Raw genomic sequence first — 20,615 nt, 5'->3', positions numbered from 1 at the left:
GTACCTTGCAACGGTTCCGTAAAAGTTGTTTTTCGGGCTTACGAGCTGCACGACAAGTTCATGCTTCACACCCACGCACATCATTAGACGTGCGCCTCACACACATGCATCTGCATATCGTGTAGCTGTCCCTGCACGCTGGAGTGGAGCCGAATGTTATTTTGTTATACACGCAGCGGCCGATAACCCGGTGCCGCTAATCTATGCAGATTATTGCACGAGGTAGATGTTGACCGCAACGCGCTCCACCCTCTACACACGAAGGCGCGTTACGTCGCTCACGTATAGCGACGAAGAGTGCACCAACACAGCGCTATAGCACATTCCGCCAACCCTGAGCGCACCTTGAACGCAGCACGTGGCTCTGCTGCGATGCTTACGAGCTTGCGCTGCCGCTCTAAGTTTAGAAACGAGCGCCAGGAACGTATTCAGGTAATTAAATTAACCAGCGGGACATTTCGCTTTTGTGTGGTACGTTGAAAACGAATGTGTTTTTAAAAGAAAGATGAAGCACGTGCGGCACACGACTATTTCATCCACGTTTGTTGCTCCTTCACATAATTACTTCCCTATATATAATCAGCTAGACGCCATTTATGTCATAATATATCAAAGCACTTAAAACACACAAGAGGCAAGCGCGAAGCGTTTGGAAATGACTACATAGAATTTTGTGTTCCACTATGAGGCGTACAGAACATTGGTTATGCCACCCCGAACACGCACGCACGCACACGCGCACACACACACACACACACACACACACACACACACACACACACACACACACACACACACACACTGTGTGTGTGTATGTGTGCGTGTGGGGGAGGGGGAAGACAGTTTGTTCGGACCACTGGAGGCTTGGGGCCTCTCCGATAAAAATTCTGGCTATACGTGGCTGATGAGCGCATATGCATACCAGTACACAAGGATCAGAATTGAAGCAATGTGGCGGCATGTCTCGGCGCCTCGTTCAAGCATACAGAGGCAACCACATGCACGCAATATTCAAGCGACGGCGACAAGCGACGCGACGAGTGGACCATGCGGCGCTGTCCCGTCATATATGGACCATATGGACGCGACATCGCAAATCGTAGCAGCGTGGAGTTAAGATTGTTGCCCTTGAATACAAGCGTGCGCCCGTAAAAATGAAACCGCTAGGTTTACTTTTAATATTACTGCGAAAAAACATTCCCCACCTGGAACATTAAATACCGTGGCGCCATCTGATGTACAGCAATCAAAACACTTTCGCGCTTCGGCAGCGTCTGGGCCCTCCAGCGTCAAAACAAATGGTAGCTTTGTATACAGGCTGCATACAGAGAGCGCAATTCACAGGGCCACATGCGGTGTTTTCCTGGGAGTGGGGGGGGGGGGGGCAAAGCCTGCCCCCCACCCTGGCGATGCCGAAGCCCATCCTCCCCCTCCCCGTCACACACACACACACCTAAAGTCTCATTACCAGAGTTTTGTCACCCACATCATTTGAGGTTTCTTTTGAATTGCCTCGACCTTCTAACTTAACATTTCATGGCGGCTAATAGTTTACTGCGTCATTGTTGGCGCGGACGAGCACGGCTTTTAATTCGTACTTTCGCTTTACTCCTGCAAATGCTCACATTAGGAGGAAAAGCGCATCAGAATCACCAGCGGCGGCTCCATCATCCGTATTTTCTCACTGCAACATTACTTTAAATTTCTACTGTAAACACCATGCACATACACAACATATTTAAATATATACAAAGTACAAATATTATTAAAAACTTTTTAAAGGGGAGGAGGTAGCCAATTAACAATTATTTATAAAAGTATGGATAGCCTATGCCTAGAGAATCAATATATGGCTGTATATTCACTTCCCTTCAAATTGTTCTGAGTGCTTTTTTTTTTACACTGAAAAAATAGCTATAAACTACAGTGACCCCTTCGGCGGAGTCTCATCAACGGCGTGTGAAATGCGCGTAAATGATGTGTCTCAGTATTGCTTGTCTTTCTAGTAAGCAATGCTAACGACTCATGAGAAAGCAAACACATTTATAACAATTTACAACATTTATTAGGGACGGAAACATCGTCACTTGCGTGGAAAGGCTATAAATATATGCAGGCTGTCCTAAGTAACTATCGTGCACCAAGATTAAAAAAATAAGCAATGCGTTACTCGAAGAAAACTTGGTGCATATTGCTTCCAGTACTGTAGTGTAGATGGCAGTAATTTTTCGTTACTGAGATTTAATTAGGTAATTGTAATTATATATCGTTAGATATATAATTACACGTGCTATCCTAATCTTCAAAGATTCAACGAGGTATTCGTAGGCACAGCCATGGGACATCTAAATGCGGTATTTTCAGTGGCATACTAATTGCGTACTTATTTTTTTTTAGACTGATAAATAAACCACGCGAAATATGGAGAATACCACGTGACTGCGCTGCCACCCACATCATAAAGCAGCGCCCTCGAACAAGATCCCTCTGAGTTAAATGAAATAAAGAAAAACATCGTGATCGATCTAGTTACTCATCTGCCGCGCCCTGGCTGAAGCAACACGTTGCGTTTGGTATTGTTTGGAAACAAGCTATCATAGTTGTTGTCGTAGAGTAGATAAAGCGCCTCCATCTTTGAGTCCTAGCCTACGCACCGATGTTCTAGCATTTATTGCCTCAAACACCCATGCAAGCGTGTGGGACGTGGCCGCCCAGGTACAAATTTCCAAGTCATCAGTTAGGAGGATTCTAAATGGCGGCCTTTCACCCGTACCACCTTAACCACCACCAATGCTTGGAAGATAGGGACCTGTAGAATCGTCTAGATTTCCGGAGTTGGGTCACCACAAAAGCTGATGAGGCACCGGACTTTTTGAGTAACATGTGCACAGATGAAGCCAATTTTCGCAGAAACGCACGTGTAGATTTGCATAATGCACTCTATTGGGGTGACTCCAATTCACACTGGGTAAAGCACAATCGGCACCAGTACCAGTGGTTGTTCAATGTGTAGTGCGGAAATTACGCCGGTGCTATAATCGGTCCCATCTTCTTCGATCACATACTGACTGGACCGCGCGTTACGTAGACGAAATCCTTGAAGGAGTGGTGGATGAGTTTCTCAGCGAAGTCCCGCTGTCACGTCTTCCACTTCTGTGGTATCAGCAAGATGGAGCACCAGCAGACAGCAGCAGGTGAGTGCGAAGCCGGCTGGATGCGACTTCTCATGCGCAATTGATTGGAAGGCACGTGCCTATAAATTGGTCGGCTAGGTCCCCTGACCCCTCTATTCGAACACGTCCTCTAGGCAGCAGCTGGTGTTTAACGGCGCTTACGAATTCATATATAATAAGGGCACACTGAACTCTCTCTCTCTCTCTCTCTCTCTCTCTCTCTCTGTGCGTGTGTATGTGTGCGTGCGTGTGCAGACATCCCGACTGCCAATTCGGCTCGTTTAGATGTGGTATATTTGCTTTCCTGAACGCATTTCTCTACACTTGGGTCGCTTCCCGGTATGTTTATTCGCTTTTATTTTTTCCAATTAACCTGTTCTTGCAGCACATATACACTTTCATGAAAAACAAAACCATCAGCTTAATTTGGCTTTGGTTCAAAGCAAGTATCTGGCGTGAAATATAGCTGCGCGCGTATACTCTTTCGATAGGGTGCGAGCAGAGCCAGGATTCTGAAACATATTCTACGTATGCCTCTTCCATTGCTTCTCGCGTTTCGTGCGTGGCAGGAGCGGCGCTTCGGCCGCGTTAGCAAGGGACTTTTGTTATCCATGTGACCAGCCGCCCTTGAGTGAGAGACGGATAATAAGTGTGACATAGGAATGAGAGGCAGGAATAGCTGCGAAGCCGCGAAACCTGCTGTTGGTGCTCCTTCCGCGTGATGCGCTGTCTCTTCGGGTTTGCGACAGGCAATGCAGTTTCTTTCAATCAGCTTACTTGAGGTCGCTGCTTTATGATGCGGGTGGTAGCGCAGTCGCGTGGTATTTTTCATATTTCGTGAGTTTCCTTTGCCAATCGGGAAAAAAATTACGCAATTAGTACGTCGCTGAGAACATCGCACTTAGAATGTCATTTGGGGGGCCTACAAATGCCTCATTAACAGTTTGATAATTAGGACAGTGCTTCCCGAGTTAGATAATTAATTGGAAATACCGAGTTAAATCTCAGCAACGAAATAATTACTGACGGCTACTTCACTGTACAGAAAAGAATATGCACTAGCTTTTCTTCGAGTAACGCAACTGCTCTTTTTTTCAGTCTTGGTGCATGATAGTTGGGGCATCCTGTATAATCCACTCAGTAACCGAAATGACGCCAAGCCGGATTCACTCAAAACCGGAATCAACAGCAGTCATGAAGAAAGATTACATTACCGAGAGACGCCAGATTCTTAATGGTGCGAGAGGACTCAGGCTGTGAAATTAAACTGTCTCCTTCTATGAGGTCTTATTGATTCTCAAATAAGGTCGTCACTTCAGTGAACAATTCTAGGTCACACGAGGTTTCTTCAAGTGCAATACAGTAAACTCTCAGTTGTACGAACGTCGGTTTATTGAATATTTCAGAATAACGAACTTTTTAAAAATCCCCGGCGGTTTTCTTATAGATTCTATGCAAAAATGTTTCACTTAAACGAATTTCGGAACAGTCAATATTTCAGTTTAACGAACTCGGTCAGAGGACCAAGGCTTGCACTGCACTGCACTGCAGGCGCAACCAATGCCCGCCCTCATCAAACCGCCGCTCCAGCGGCAATGTAACGTCGCTGGTGCTACAGCGCCCCTGGGGCAAAACGGCAGCGCGGAAAACGAACGGCAACGAGACATGGCCTCCGAGATTGCCCGCACAAAACGAGCAAGCATGTAATCTCGGAGGCCATGAACAAAGTAACATCGCTGTTGCTTACAACCCCGCCAAAGCAAAGCGGCGATCTTTCATACCACAAACCACATGGTGCGTTTTTTTCCGACCGGCTAGTCGTGCCATGGTCGTCGTCTCTTTCTTTCCAGTCTCGTCGGTTCCGCATGTGCACACAAACGACCCACGTGGTGTGTTTTTCATTGATATGTACAAATTCCATTTCACACATTTTTAACACTATGGATGCCATGTCTCTTACTCCATGAATTGCACTTCAAACTTTTGACTCTGTATGCCATGTCTTGTGTTGGTCTAGTGAATATTCAGTTTAGTGAACTTTCAGTTAAGTGAACTATTTTTTTCTGTCCCTTCAAGTTCACTAGTTCACTATATATATATATATATGTGTGTATGTATGTGTGTGTGTGTATGTGTGTGCATGTATGTGTGTGTATGTGTGTGCGTGTGTGCGTGTGTGCGTGTGCGCGTGTGCGCGTGTGCGTGCGCGTGTGCGTGCGCGTGTGCGTGTGCGTGCGTGCGCGTGTGCGTGTGTGGTTCGGCAAGCTGGTCTGCCCCCCCCCCCCCCCGGAAAGAAATGAAAACGTTCATCCCACGCCCATGGCCACATGCAAGAGGAAAACGTAGACAGAAACGGGCGCTATACAACATGGTTCACCAATTGGATCAAAGCAATACCCTTCTAAAGTTTCTCTTATTTGCCTTTTGGATTGCTCAGTTCGTGGCAATGGCAACGAAGGCAAGCTCTAAACTTCCCGGACGAAAACCATATTCAGGACATTCGCTGTTTAATTAGCAGCTATTCGTGCATCCACACAGCAGTATTAAAGCTGATGTGAGCCAAACAAATAACCACATCGCAGTGGACCAGGAAGCGAAATGCGTCAACGGTGCGGAACAAAGACGAGGACAGGAGGAATAGGAGGGACGAACGTATAGAAGATGCAGACACACACACGTACATGCGCGCACGCGCACACACGCACGCACACGCGCGCACACACGCACTGGCACCGTTGACGTACTTAGAGCAATGAACCAAATAGCCTAGATTAAGGTTTTGATCAAGAAAAGCCGCAGTTCCGCCGCGAAGGCGAAGCAGCGATTGCGATAGCAAATTACTAGATAGCTATACGAAGAATAGCAGGTTTATCGGTCTTATAAGCTTGTAAACATTCGCTTACTAACTAAATTAACAAGCATGGTGTCACGCGCGCACAAGTAAACATGGACACATCTCACTCGATGGCCACGCACACTCGCTGTCAAAACGCTGGAGTGAGGAATCGCGGCAGCAGAAGCGAGCGAATTGACATTCGTGCTGCCTTCAACGCGAAGTAAGCAGCGAGAACACGGCGCACACGAAGCTATCGGTACACGGCGCACTCTGTCGATCTCCATCGCAGATCGCTTTCAAGATAGGGCCCGCGCAGCAGCCCCCAAAGTATAGAACCTCACCCCCCCCCCACGCCTCTCATTCGCCGCCCCAGATGTCTTGCGCGGGATAGAAGACGACGCGCTACCTCCTAGCTTTCCTCCCTTGCGTGCGTGAAATTTAGCCGTCATCGTCGGCCCACCCTGGCACGCTTTCACACGCGTACACAGCATACGTCGGGCGGCGACGACATTATCGCAGTTTGTCTTTATACGGAACATTAGGACGACGGCGGAAATGCGCCTGGAGTGTCCAATAATTGCTATCGCAATGATGAAGAGGAACACCAGAATTTGTTTATGGATGCCTCTCAGTGCAGTCGTGTTACGAGCACTTAATAAGCTCAAAGAGTTATACATTTCAGCCAATGAGAACGCGCACTCTAAGCACAGTAAATAAAAAACTGATGACTAAAGCTTTCTGGAATAGAGAACATGTCGCTAAAACGGTAGCTGTATCCACCCTTTGAGATACGCAACCCAGTTGCGAACATGAAACACGTGCTTTTACGCACGCTAAGCAATTTACGAGAACTCTATGTTTGGAAAGAAGGTAGGAAGCATGCCATATATCATTAAACCTTCGGAAAGGACGCCACGGAAGATCGTCAACCACTCGAGCATGTGGTTATGTTTTATGATATGTGTAGTTTATTATATATGCATTCGCACCGAAGCAATGCTATCTTTCAGGTAGGAGAATCAACCTCTCAGTGGAGCTGCAGTTTATCCTTGCTTGAAGGAGGAGTTGGACGATTTCAACAGAAAGCCGGTCACGCACTCCCCTGTGCACAAGTATGCGGACCAAGCCTTGCGCGATAAAGCCAATTTTCTTCCCTGAATATGAATGTAAATTGACACCGAGGACTACAGTCCAAACTTGTCATTGCGATCTTTCCAGTGCACACGTCAATTTCAGTATGTGCATCCGAATTACGAAGAAATTCAGTTTCTGCTCAGGCGTATATGGATTACACGCGCTGTAGTTACATAAGCGTTTTTCGATTTTCATGAGCGTCTACTAAAAACAGTTCATTATTTAAATAAAAATATGTCCTCGCCAGTCGGTATAGGCTTTAGCCTTCCCCTTCGAGTAACATAAACTTCAATATTGGTTAGGAGGATTCCGAACAACTAGTTCTCTTTCTTTTTACGTTCCCATGGAATTGCTGGGAGATTTGGGCGATTTTGTAAACGTATTTATAAAATGCCCCCCCCCCTTTTTTTTTTTACTATCTACTCATGTGGAATTACTGACGCTGAATACCGTGTCGAACCTGTACTACTTCATAATAATAATAATAATAATAATAATAATAATAATAATAATAATAATAATAATAATAATTATTATTATTATTATTATTACTATTATTATTATTATTATTATTATTATTATTATTATTATTATTATTATTATTATTATTATTATTATTATTATTTCACCACTTTCTCTATTACCCCTTTTTCCAATTTGTCGTGCAATGCTGACCATCTTCGCTTAAAACCACATCCCGATGAAAATAAATGGCCTAACTATGAATGCCGTCTAGGTTAACGCATATAAAGAAGAAAAAAAATTTTCAGGGTGGGGCAGGCCTTAACTTTGGTTACGCCCATCGCCCTCACCTAAAATGCGCACTATACATGCGACTTCATCTGCAGTTGCAGCGATGAAGCTTCCGAAGCCCTGTCACGCAAGAAGAGCCACTGTTTCACGCACCTGAAGTCCACACGTGGCAAGCTGACGACGGCATGTCAATACAGTCTTGACCGTGAAGAACCATCGCCTGACGAATCCGCGCATCGCCCTCACGAGACGTTCGACTGCGAGGTGGGTGTCTCCATAAACATTCACCTACGCTTAAGTCGCGCCCCAGTACAAGTACACAGCTCGCGGCAATGTCACCAAAAAGGCGCAATTTGCGGCGCATCACGTCGTTCATCAGAGAGCCTTATCTCCTGCGACGACAATGGAAGTCACGCGTCAACCGCACTCCGTGAACAGGTTCCAATACGAGGCGAGCGCGAGTGGTCACGTCGGCCAGCTGTGTAGGCGCGCAGCAGCGGTCGTACACTGCGACGTGCGTGTCTCGTGCACAATAGATGGGCAGCAGAATCGATAGATGGGCAATAGCTTGCTATCGTCGGAGGAGGAAGACTCTCTCTGCTCGCTAAAATCGTGTTCCGACAAGGAAGAGGCGTGTTTCGCAAAGGGCGCGCCCCGCTTGACTCTCGCACTTTTCTCGGCCTCCAGGAGGAAGGCGACAGACATGCTCTACATAAAATGCACGCGGCGCTACGAAGCTGCATAGTTGCATGCGGTCGTACGTTTATGTCAGAGTTACCTATGACAAAAAAAAAAAAGTCACACTTTCGCCCGAAAGGCAATGCATCGATTGCGACAGCAAATTATTAGACAGCTACACGAAGTAAGGATAGTACTTTTATCGGCAGCATAAAATTGTAAACATTCGCTTAGTAACGGAATTAACATCATAGTGTCACACCGCCCACAGGCAAACATAAACTGATGTCACTTGGTGATCCCGGACACTCCCTGTAAGAACGCTGGCGTGAGGTAGAGCGGCAGCAGCAGCAAGCGAATAGCCCTTCGTGCTGCATCTCGCTTCGACGCGAAGCAGCAAGAAAACAGTGCACACGAAGTCGTCAGCCCTCGGCGTGCCTAGACTTTGCACTTACCGCAGAGTACTTTCAAGATAGCGTCCGAGATTTTATATATATATATATATATATATATATATATATATATATATATATATATATATATATATATATATATATATATATATATATATATATATATATATATATATATATGTATGTATGTATGTATGTATGTATGTATGTATGTATGTATGTATGTATGTATATCAATTGAGGTTAACGTTTGGTGTGACAGTAACCACGTTTAGTGTGGATATATATGAGAGAGACTCGATCTGCAATGTTATGTAGCAGTATTTTTATAAGGTTGTAAATAAATAATAAAGTTGCAAGAAACCTTGCATTACGTTTGTAAATCCTTGCGGTCCTGACAGGTTGACTTCACACTGAGGCTGCTCTTGATCTGTGCCTGCTGCTTTTCTCTTTTTTAATTTATTACAAATTTCGACTTTTAGCTCGGAGAACATTACAAAATTATAACAAAGCATCGAAGAATTGACGTACATCGACATAACTGTGGTATTAGTGAGTCCCGATAGAAGCTACATGGACGGAAGGCACGCGTTCGATGCTCCCAGTATTCTCACAGAAATCGACTGCCGCCTCACGCAACAAGAATACCAATACTCGACGCCGCTCAAGGTGTCTAAATATAGCTGCGGCTCTTCTTGGCTCATTCAAACGGAGGGGACGTTAGCGGCGTTCATTGTTGGCATAAGTCTCCGCGTTAAGGAAAGCGCGCATGCAAGCACCCGTTTACGCAACCTCATCGTGATGAAACGCAGGCCGAAAATAGCATGCACCCCTTTACGGCGCGAATGCCAAATGGGATGGCGATATCCCGAACGGCTGGACAGTTTAGTGTAGCATCCCTTACGATGGCCACGAACAGCGTTCGCCATCGTATCTAAATATATTTCGAGCGTCGTGCCAGCTGGCCTTGGCAATGCAAGGGTTGCGCGAGGAAAAGGTCGCCGCATTGCTGGCTCGCGTTTGCAAGAATGTCGGAATGAAAAGAACGAACGAGAGAATAAAGAAGGCGCATCCGCGGCACGAAAACGGTGATAATGCCGAGTCGAAGAAGACCTCTGCTTCCTTCTGTAACGGTGAAAATTGGAGGGGACTTGCGCAAAGCCGACAACGCAGTCAGGCGACGCAGGTTTTCGGCCGCCATTGTGCACTACGGATAGACACAGGCAGGCTCTATAAAAGCGCCTGCCCCAGGAGTGTTCTTCTATGGTTTGTGATGTTTCTCCAACATTCCTCCCCTGAAATTTCAAATATATCATGCAACCTACAATGCCGCTATGCGAGCAGTGTGCCTACGTGTCCAATTCTGACGATAAGGTATATAGGCGCAAATGTTCAAAATACGACGCTCAATGTACCGACTTCACCTGTGAACTCGACCGCCACGCGGCCTTGCCGAGTGTTGGTCCGTATTCCACAATAACTATAGCAGTCAAGTGCAGCATCTTTGATTCACTAGTTTTTCACTGTATTTAAAAGAGTGCGCAGCGCACACATGGCTAGTCATCCGTTTTTCAGACTGGTGAGCCACAGCTACAGCACCGCCGCAATGATCTGCTTCACTCGTCTAAAGGCCTTTAGGCAACATCAGTCACGTTTCTTGAGCCAAGGATGAGGTAGGTGCCAGGCAACGGCGGCTGCGACATGCTGTTCCGAGCGTATACTCTAGCGTTATAGCGGTCACGTTTTGTCTGTGTTAGATGACCGCGCAGGATTGCTACGCCAGTACGGAAGATATTGCAGCATGCCATGCTTCTCAATTTGCTTCCCTCTTTTTAAAGGAAGCTTTCTTTGCCTTTTCCTTGGACTTTCGCACTCGGTCTGGCACACCGCATCGGGAGGTGGTTCAGAGCGTGTGCATACATGACAGGAGCGAGGTAGAGAGGAAAGACGACACGCGAAACTCGTTTGGACCGCATCGAATGTGCACAATGCCCTCTGGCGCTCCCTACGCGTGGCCATATTAGCCGCTTCACAGCTGTATTTATCCGCGACCGCCCCGCAAAAGCCTTGCAGAAATTGCAGCGCTTACCTTTTTACTAACGTGCAGATCCAGAGGGAAGCTAGATAGAATGGTAGAGAGGTGGGGGTACAGGAGGCAGAGAATAGGGGCAGAACCGACGCAGTCGCGAAACAAGTGAATAACCGCTTTGCCAGTTTTCGTTCGCAGTTCCCATATGGGGGGGGGGGAGGATTAGTATTGAGAGAAGGAGACGGGAGAAGGCAGGTTAACGCTAATGCTATAGACACCACCGCGGTTGCGGGCAAACGGTTTAAACTTAAGTCTAAGGTACAGTACGGTACGTTTCTGCTGTTTCTGAAAAATAAACACCATGCAATGCGGGCATGATCCGGACCGCGGTAGCCACATTTCGACGGGGGAGAAATAAAGAAACGCTCGTGTACTTTGATTTAGGGACAAATTAAATAACACCCGGTGTCGAAATTAATACGGAGTCCACCACTACGGCGTGCCTCATAATCCGATTGTGGTTTTGGCACGCACAGCCCCATAATTGACGTAATAGTTTTGCGGAAACCCGCGAGGTGGACAGGAGCAATTAATAAAGGGAAAATCAGACATCCATCCATTCGTAGCAAATGCTACAAAGGAAACCCGCACGGGTTCCTCGAAAGCCTCGCAGTTGAAGAAGAATACCTTGCGGGTTTCCGCATAACTATTACGTCAGACTGTTGCCTTTGCTTCGAGTTGTTGACAAATTCGACTTCGCCCTGCTATCTGCTAGCCGCCTGGTTAGCTCAGATGGTAGAGCGGCTGCCCCGGAAAGGTGGTGGTCCAGGGTTCGAGTCCCGAACCAGGACGAATTTTTCTTCCACTGCGAGGCTTTTCTTTCGAGGAACCCGTACGGGTTTCCTTTGTAGCATTTGCTACGAGCGGGTGGATGTCTGATTTTCCCTTTATTAGCCCCATAATTCAATTGAAGTTTTATACTTTTGCCACGATGCGATGTGCCATGCGAGACAATGAAAATACTCAACCCTCTCAGAGGTTACGAAGTACGGCGCACAACGACTACCAAATCCCCCGTGTGTTCTGTGTACTATACGCAGACAAACAGCAGTGGTGTGCGCTAAGTAACGTTTAACATCAACTCGCCGCTCTCGTGCTGGACTAAACGTTGAAGAAATTAGACATGCACCGTCAACACCACCGCCAATTATCGTCAGTCAAAGCAAACAGCACGGAAAGCTTCGCTTACGTCGATTTCCATAATGCGAGGGATCCACATATTTTCGTGTACACGATCGCTCTGACAGAATCCGGAATGGCTTGACTCGACAAAAGTTGTAGATGGTTCCTGCAGTCAGGGCCTCTCGCCGTCCCCGCTTTAGCTTTGTATTACAACGCCTTAGTGGTACCCAAGAGCCCAGCGGCCGAATTGACTGTGGCGCGTCAAGCGGTTTGTATGAAAACTTGAACGAAATTTCCGGTTTAGGGCGCGCGTTTTCAATGTTAGCTGGTACGCGTTACGCCGGCTGCGCTGATCGGCGCGGCATTTGTTCTTTTGCTGCTAAACTTCGCGCTTTCTTGCTGAGGAATCGTCTTTTTTTTCTCATTTATTTTGTAAAATAAATGTGATTGCGAGCGATTTTTACAAGCCTCCATCGAATATGTCCTCTGTGCAGCGTGCAATTTCATAAAGTAAACGCAAGACGCCTTGTGAAATGAGGAAATGTTTAGTTTGCTCCATATAAAATGATGGTTCCGGGTTTTTTGGTGCGATCATCCAATGTTGTGGCACCAGATGAGCAACAGTTTAGTTCCCGTATGAAGCTCCACCAGACGACATCAGCTGAAAAAAGTAAATTACAAGCATGGGTCATTTTTGGTATTTAGACCTTATAGGAAAGGTGCGTGCGGAGGCGAAACGTGCGAGAGTGGTGAATGGCCGACATTACAAACAAAAGCAATTCGCTTTTACAAACAAGGCGTAGAAAAATACCCGACTCCATCCCAAACAATATTATACATAAAAACATGACGAAAACATCTGATTTCCAAGCATTCCGCCATTCCTGGGACTTAATTACTGCACTTTAATATCACAAATGCACGGCAACTGCGCGTTTTCCACACAACTTGGCCTCAGCCGACGCGATGGTATACTCGACGTACACAGAGGTGGCCACAACAGAGCCAGAGCTAGACGCTCGCAGAATGCCTTCTACTCGCACTCAAGACAAATGCGCGGTTGCAAAGCCTGTTTTCAGTCGTTCAGAATACGGAATTTTCGAGTTTCAAATTGTCAGTTTTTGAGCTCCTCGGCGATATCTCTTGCGCATTCTGCCGGCGCAAGCAGCACACTCTGTTACGTCTCAACACCACAAAGGCGTTAACTGGAGGTTTGCCACGAGTCAAACCACCACCAATCAATCAGCGCCTATCCAGACGTCAACGCAGCGTGGTGCACCAACTCTCGACGGGTCCAACAAAAGGCCCTAACCCCGCCCTTTACCTGGCAGCCTGAGCGAAGGATGAAAATGAGGGGAACAACGGTCGACGACCTGAGAGGCGCAAGTTGCTTTCTTGTCACATATTCCAAACCAATCTTTTCGGAGACGGAGTTCCTGCGGGTTGTTGCGAGCATGGGCGTGGCATCGCCACGAAGTCGAGGAGTGTGATTTGCTGCTGGACAGTCTTCAGATTCCCTAGTCGATTCGCCTAGGGAAGACGACCGGATTAAAAGCGGATACTTTTCGAGAGTGAGGACAGAGGGTCCTGATGTCAACTTGGACGTTTAACTTGCTTCTGCATGAAGTGGGCTTCCGTACTGGAGCCGTGTGACTAAGCCAATAAACCCTTTTCGTTCATTTTCTACAACCTGACGTCGATGGGCTTTGTGGATTCCTTACCCTAAGCCGCAACAACTCCGTTATCACTCTTTGCAATCGCTCGTCGCGTTTTCGACAAGCCTGAGTACCGTAAGAAAGTATACGGTCTTGGGTAAAGGTGGGGGGGGGGGGGGGGGGGCAAAAAAAAAAACGTCACAAACTTGGCCACATAAGATTCAGCCAACGCGAAACTAACGAATGTTAAACTGCGCCACGGCGGCCGTCCTGCCTTTCGCTACGACATGTCTGTCGCTGACTGCATCACAACTCCCTATATGCGGTCAGCGTGTCCAAAAAGTACCCCCAAATGTACCGAAATAAATTACAATAATTTTGGGGCCCATAGAAAGTGTAACAAACATGCTCCAGTAAGATTCAGTATACGCCTGACAAACAGCGCCACAATAGCCGAGCTGTCTTTCGCTAACTGCGTCACGACGTCCGGTATACGGCGAGCGTGCCTAAAGAATACCGAAATAAGTCACAATAATGTTCGGGCCCATAAAAAGCGTCGCAAACATGTCCCAGTACGATTGAGTACACGCCAAACTAACTCGCCACAACGGCCGAGCTGTTTTCCGCCAACTGCGTCATAACGGTCGGTGCCGTGCCCTAAGCCTAAATTGCTTGAAACCCGGCGCAAACTGTGAAGCCAAATTTCTCACCTTGCCAGGGTCCAATAGCGCAGAGGAATGCCGTGTCGATGCGCAGCAGGAACGAAAAAATATGCCGAGAGCACAAGAAACCACATCCAAAAAGAAAAAGGAAAGAAGCGCGACTCTGTACAGCCGAACGCTCAGATACGCAGTCGCCCTCGCTCGCTTGGTTTGGTTCGGTGCCTATGGGTATATGGGTATCGGTCATGAATCGGGCGGCAGTAGGTAAAAATGGAAGAATACTTAAATTGATCTTTTTTTCATTTAAGAATGAGATTAAATGGATACTAATCGTTAACAAATTTTCAAGTTATATTACTTAAACATTTGAAGTTAATATTTCTGTTTCCATGTTGAGGAAGCGAGTCCTAAAACGTGCGAATGTGCATTCTGCTAGAGGTTTTACTTCCTCCAAATTTCTGTCGAAGGACCAGCACCAATCAGACAACCACAATGGGGGGTTATCGCCTCTGTCTGCGGTCAACTATGCTGCCTTTTTACCAAGCCAAGGTGTCCGCGAAGAGTCCCATCATTGCTTGCATTTTACGGGTAGCCTCATTCGACAAATTTAATACCTCATTCGTTTTGAAGGAAGAGTTTAATTGCTAAAACACAAGGTAAACCACTTTTTCTTATACAACTCGTATATACGTAGAAACGCCGCCACTTACCCCGAGAAAGGATTGTGATCACAGATTTCTTTGTCCTGTTATATACTATAGAGGACACTCGATTTTAACGACTTTTTTCTTTTATTTTCATAGAAACAATATGCAACTGCGTAAAAGGCTTCGATTTCTACCGCAAGGTCAGACAGTCAAACAGAATTTTTACGTAAAGTGCCCAGGCGGTTGCGTGATGCAGATGGAAGAAAACGCGCCAGTTATGTGGAACTCAGGTGGGCTGACTGCACCACGGCAACCCACGCTGTCACGAGGTCGCGGGATCGAATCCCGGCCACGGCGGCCGCATTTCGATGGGGGCGAAATGCGAAAACACCCGTGTACTTAGATTTAGGTGCACGTTAAAGAACCCCAGGTGGTCGAAATTTTCGGAGTCCCCCACTACGGCGTGCCTCATAATCAGAAAGTGGTTTTGGCACGTAAAACCCCATAAAAAAAAAAAAAAAGAACACGCTGTCGCCCAACACAGTATCGATCGTGCGGCACTTCCCGTACTAAAATTTGATGACAAAGCTGCCCTATAGGTCACCGTCTCTATCCCCACGTATCTTGCTCCTTGCGGCTTCTTACCTTCAAGACTGAAACGAAAGCATAAAGGAAAACGTTTTCTTCAAGACGTGCAGGAGATGAAGAAGAAAACGACGGAAGCACTGAGGATAAATGACTCGTTAAATTGCAAGCGTTGCAGAACAGTTTTGAACGACGAATAAAATAATGAGATAAGTTCATTGCGTCCGTTTTGGAATCCTATCAAGAACATGCGAATTAAATAAATATATATAATTCTCGTTACTCTTGGGTCTCCGTTGTTTATCTTGTTTCTCCGCTACGCAGGTCTATTGTCTCGCGCGCGCTTAAACTTTCGTTGTACATTCATGCAATAATTGCGACAACAGTTGTCCTCTGGTTCATTCAGCTACAGTGCAAAGTTTCAAACTGAACCCTTAACTGATGGAACTAATGGTCACGCCTTCATACTATTAGGTATCGCACCGCTGGCACGAGTTGTTGCAAACTCAGCGCTGACACCCGTTGTTGCAATCGGGTCGCAAGCCCCAAGGGTAGCGTTGGCCTGGCGGCCTGGGGCACTGGAAGCATCCGAAGGTCTCGGCAAAGCATGAGTCGACTGGTAACAGAACAACCGGTTTATTCTAACATCGCAAAAGAGCGGGCGGTCAGGTCGACCGAAGTGAGAGACGGGAGAGCACGTAACTCGACAGAAGAAATCGGAGCCTCTCTCCCGGCGTCCGGGGGCAGCTGCTTTTATAGTCTCGGAGTCGAGGGCAAGAGGGAACGCCTCGTCACTGGCGCACGTGACGGCGCCACGGACACGCTGAGAGACAGGTTGAGACGAGTGTAGTGACGCATCGCCAACCCGGCGCCGATCAGACCTCCTCGCTTCACACTTGGGGAGCTCCTCTCCCCGGCTGCCGCGCTTTGACAAGCGTGGGCACACACACACACACGCACACACGAAGACACGTGGCACTGAAACACGCCTGGACGCGCTTGGCGGGGAGGCGTATCGGCGGCGCTGAACGGGCCAAAATGTCCGCCGCTTTGAACGAAGCCCCGGCGTCCGTTGCATCCGCGCCGGCTATACCGCGCGTCGTAGGCGAAACGTAACAATACACATGCGTTGGTGGCGCTAGATTGAGGATGTGCGTGCAACCACAGCTTACGGCATTTATCTGCTGAACCACTCCACGCAAGCAACACGGCTTCAAACGCAAAAAAGAAGGAAGCCAGGACATCGAGTGTCGTACATTCACTCGAGAGGAACAACGAGCTCATAGCTGTGACGTCGATAGCAGCATAAATGCTTTCCCAAGACAGTTCTATAGCGCTGTTTTCGATCAGTTCAACGAAGTTGCGAGGCTGTATGCCCACACGCGAATAATTTTAGTTTAAAAAAACACACTGAATGCTGAGCTCAAGTTAGTAAAGAAAAAAAAAAATGTATTGCGATGTTGTATCTTATATGCGAAACAGAAGAAATTGCTCTTAAAATTACAGCTAAATGTTCCGAACGCGTGGGACAGAAAGAAGTCGCTACTTCAAATGTCCTGCGAGAAAGGGCTGTTTCATAAACGCGCCTTTCGAAGATATAGAGCGTGTGCATGGCGCAACCAGTGAACGTGGGGCGTATTTAAATGTAGAAATCCAAGTGCAAGCTGTGCAAAAGCGGGAGCCAACTCCGCGTTTAAGCGGCGGCGCAAGGAATCTCTTGTCCCTCGCGCGCCAAAACGTCGGGGGAGCGCTTTCAGGTCGCCGTGAAGCAAAGCTCATTACTCAGTAAATCGGTTCTGTTGCCCAGCAGCACCTACAAAGCGCGCGCATTCACTTTGTGCTGTCGCGCTTCCTGTTACAAACACAAATAACGAAGCTTGATTGTTGGAGATATATACGCACCAGCCATTGCCGTCTGAAAAATAAATTTCATTTCTGTATACCTTAAGTGGCCGTAGGCATTACATAAGGTAACATATACAGCAATGTTGATGCGGTATTGTTTGAACATCAAGGCAATATTAAGATAACGATTAAAGTACATTTCTTCCCGGGTCAAAAGAAAAATAAGTTTAGAAATATACAGACACCGAGATTTTTTTTCGCAGTATACAGGAAGTCGAAGTCATCAAAGCACACAAACGGCATGTAACGGCTCCCCCCCCCCCCCCCCCCACCCACCAATAAAACGATATGAGCGTAACGCCATTAGGCTGTTATTCACAAATTTCTCGCGTTGAATTGTGGAGTGAGCAGCATGTTCTGCGAGTTTGCGTGCTTTAAACCTATAAAGTACCGCCTTTAAATGCAAACAGCATAATTTCTCGTCGATCGTACATGAAGCCCTGTTATCGTCGATCGTACATGAGGCAGTTATCCCGTAATTTACGTAGTTTTTTTTTAATGCAAAACAAGCACTAGTTACTAGGTTACAACTGTTGAACGGTCATTAAATAAATTTCTTTCTAAGTGCAGGAACTAATGTACACAATTGAAAGGGAAAAAAACGGCTAGCAGGTGGTAGGGCGAAGTGAAATTTGTCAACTCGAAGCAAAGGCAAGAGTTTGACGTAATAGTTCTGCGGAAACCCGTAACGTGGAGAGAAGTAATTATTAAAGGGAAAATGAGACATCCACCCGTTCGCAGCAATTGCTACAATTTTTCAAACTGCTCGCTTTTTCTTTCGAGGAACCCGTATGGGTTTCCTTTGTAGCAATTGCTACGAACGGGTGGATGTCTCATTTTCCCTTTAATAATTACTTCTGTCCACCTTGCGGGTTTCCGCAGAACTATTACGTCAAATATTGAAATATATGTGAAGCGGTTAATTAAATGATGTAACTAACGACGAGGCGTTAAAATGCTTCATTTCATGCTACGCAACGCGTAATCTCATGGAAAATGTTTATGTTTATTCACCCCCAATGTCACTAATTCATTATAATGCAATTTTTTAAATATTTATTCACTACATCGCTCACAAGCCATGTCGAAATGCAAACTCTAAATCAGGTTTTTGGACAGCGTGAGACGCATTAGGCAGTGATGTCACAAGGACGAAGGCGATGTATGGTGGCTATCGAAGCAAGAATGGTGATAACAGGTACACGCGCAGAAAGGAACAACACATATGAAGCAACATTTAGGCATTCTGTACCTCTTGCGCCACATGGGACATGCCCATTCTGGACGATAGGTCAGGAACAGGCGCACCCCGCAATGGCCCAAACCAAAGTGCTGAATCAAAGAAAGTAAAATAAATCGAAGAATCTGTCAAATATAAATCACCATTCTATCAAAATATCGGCGCGATTTAGAGATATCTGTGAGGCCGCCATAATATCGCCAGGTTTTATGCAGGAATCACAGTGGGACATGCCCATTCAGCAGGACTGGCCAAGAACGGCCACGAACCGAGTGGCACATTGTGAGTGGCTAAATCAAGGAAAATAAAGTGAGTGAAAGAATCCGTTAAGTATGATTCAATGTTCCATTAACAGATCGGTGTGCACCGACATTATATGTTCAGGTTTTACGCAGGAAGCTTTTTCTTATACTTTCTTTCCTTTCTTTTCTTTTTTTGTAGAACAGAGGTGCGCATACTTGGTCAGCAGTGCATAAAGGATTATATTATCAGCCCGTTCGCTGGCACTTATTTCGGTGCACATATAACCTTCGTGTTTAAACTCACAAATATGTGCGCCAAGATAGCGACCGACCCAACAACACCCAGCAGCCGGGGAGCCATGCCAGACCAGGGAGAGTAGGCAAAGAAAGCTTCGCTTTAACAATCTCAAGACATCAAGAAGCCACTTCCAAAACTTTTGTTTTCAAACAGGGCGGCGCAACGGTTACAGAAAGAGCACGTTAACATCAGCCCTCATCCGCATGAGATCTTAACATCCGCCCTCGTCCGTCCTCGGCAGGACATGGTCTGATGGCGCAACACTCACGTTCTGCAGACTATCGGCGCTGGTGTTATGTCCACCTAGACCCGTATGTCTCCCGAAGGCGATGTTGTAACGCGCACGACGCAACTTTGCAGGACTACATCGTGGCGCGTGTTGGTGGGAGGTAAATGCGCACTCACTGTGTGGCCAGACGGCGATGGGTGGGTCGCGCGTGTGCATCGGCGGCTGTAGGCTGCAGCAGGCAGACGAGTTGTGAGCCGCCGCGAGCCGTCTTCATTAAAGTGCTCGAGGACGTTTCTTGCTGCTACTGCTGCTGCTGCTCGCGTCTCCGTGTGGCAGCCCTGTCGCCGGGCGCGCCGCACATGCGCGCCAACTTTGCCGTGCACGACGGCGAAGACGCGCCAGCTTGTCGCCGTGCGTGCGCGCGCAGCCAATTGGGAGGCCATGCGACCACAGATGGCCACTCCGCGCGCTCGCATTTCGTCTGGCGCTCGGTCTTTTTCTAATTCCTTATCCGCCGCATCGCTTTCTCTTTCCTTTCCTTAGCGCTCTGTATGAGACTAGTCCTTGCGTGATGTTTCCTCCTTGTGTTTCTTCTACTTCTTTCTCTCTCTTTCTTTTCTCACTGCTGCCAAAATGCCTCGACGGGGACTTACGTATACCCTCACCCAGAAACCTGGTCCCCGCGACTACTTTCGCTGCTGTGCAGTAAGGACCGAAGAACTGGCGCCGTCGCACCCACAGTGCTGTAATTAAGGCGCCCAAGGTCACATTCCAATGCTCCCCAATAGTAGCGCAGACAGCATAACACGCTGCGACGTCTGCTTATGCAGATGGTTGCTCCGCTAACTCAACTGACACTTATTAACGGTATGACAATCGCCTGTAGTTCCAAAGGCACTGAAAGCCTAATAGAGCCTGCCGTAGGGCCCGACTAGCATACCTGCAGCCCTTTAC

The 20,615-nt window shown here is 47.1% G+C and overlaps 2 long non-coding RNA genes across 2 annotated transcripts in view; both read right to left on the bottom strand.

The window, feature by feature from the left end:
* LOC140215918 (uncharacterized) overlaps positions 1-8,148 on the bottom strand; it is a 61,191-nt gene extending 53,043 nt beyond the window's left edge. Inside the window, exon 1 of the long non-coding RNA XR_011892510.1 lies at positions 8,050-8,148. This is a non-coding gene — a long non-coding RNA (uncharacterized lncRNA). The remainder of the gene's footprint in view (positions 1-8,049) is intronic.
* Positions 8,149-12,724: 4,576 nt separating this feature from the next.
* Positions 12,725-14,733, bottom strand: LOC140215917 (uncharacterized). The gene is made up of 2 exons (XR_011892509.1): positions 14,564-14,733; positions 12,725-12,859 (listed from the first exon to the last, which is right to left on the bottom strand). It is a non-coding gene; the product is annotated as an uncharacterized lncRNA (long non-coding RNA).
* Positions 14,734-20,615: the final 5,882 nt, after the last annotated feature.

This window comes from Dermacentor andersoni, chromosome 2 (genome assembly GCF_023375885.2).
Source record: "Dermacentor andersoni chromosome 2, qqDerAnde1_hic_scaffold, whole genome shotgun sequence".
NCBI lineage: Eukaryota > Metazoa > Arthropoda > Arachnida > Ixodida > Ixodidae > Dermacentor > Dermacentor andersoni.
This window is presented reverse-complemented; position numbering and strand designations above follow the sequence as displayed.